At 36.1% G+C, this 1018-nt stretch overlaps 1 protein-coding gene across 2 annotated transcripts in view; it reads right to left on the bottom strand.

Annotated features, from left to right (window-relative positions):
- Positions 1-1018, bottom strand: part of LOC106884323 (NADH-cytochrome b5 reductase-like) — a 130850-nt gene that overhangs the window by 56941 nt on the left and 72891 nt on the right. The gene's annotated exons all lie outside the window — the stretch shown is intronic.

The following is a 1018-nucleotide window of genomic DNA, read 5'->3' as shown; positions in this document are numbered from 1 at the left end:
CACTATCTTCATCATCATCATAAGTCCTGGGGTCGATGTGCTTGACGAAAAGGCGGTGCTCCAGCATGGCTGCAATCAAATGACTGAAACAAGTAAAAGAGTACCTTATAAGGGGTGGCACTCCGTTGGTTATGATGATGAGGGTTCCAGTTGATCCAATCAATGGAACAGCCTGCTCATGAAATTAACATGCAAGTGGCTGAGTACTCCACAGACATGTGTACCTTTAATGTAGTTCTCAGGGAGATTCAGCATGACACAGAGTGTGACAAGGCTGGCCCTTTGAATTACAGGCACAACAGAAAAAGAAAGAAAGAGTGAGAGAAAGTTGTGGTGAAACAGTACAGCAGGGTTCGCCACCACCCTCCTCTGTCGGAGCCTCATGGAGTTTTAGGTGGAAATCAAAACCGCGATCCTATGACTGTGAGTCCTCTGCCCTAACCACTGGGCCATTGTACCACCACATTCTGCCTTATAAAACATTATCCACAACATATTTGAACTTCTAAGCCAGTAATTCAATATATTATCCACTCAGTTATTTTCTCTCATTTACAATATTTTAACTGTTATACAAGGTTGATTTTTATAAACAGACACACAAACTCACACACATACACACACACACATGTGTACGTGTGTGTATGTGTGTGTGTGTGAATGGATAAATCATGTGATATTTATGTATAAATACATATGCTAAAAAAATCATGTGATCTTTTTCCTCATCTTGTTTTGTTTTTCTTTCTTTTAACATCAATTTGAGGAAAACATTGTTAATATTAACATATTTATAGGTTAAACTCATGGCTTAACTTCATTTCATATATATTTGTGTATGTGGTGTGTAATGTATAAACATTATACACCACGTAGACAAATATAGTGACTATATATATATATATATATACATATACGACAATAAGAAAATGGAGGGGATCAAGAGGTGGTATTCATCAACTTTTAGACATTATATTATGTCTATTTATTTACACATATATATACATACATATATATA

This window comes from Octopus bimaculoides, chromosome 13 (genome assembly GCF_001194135.2).
Source record: "Octopus bimaculoides isolate UCB-OBI-ISO-001 chromosome 13, ASM119413v2, whole genome shotgun sequence".
Classification (NCBI taxonomy): Eukaryota; Metazoa; Mollusca; class Cephalopoda; order Octopoda; family Octopodidae; genus Octopus; species Octopus bimaculoides.
The sequence above is the reverse complement of the archived record's forward strand: the minus strand, read 5'-3'. Positions and strand labels throughout refer to the sequence as shown.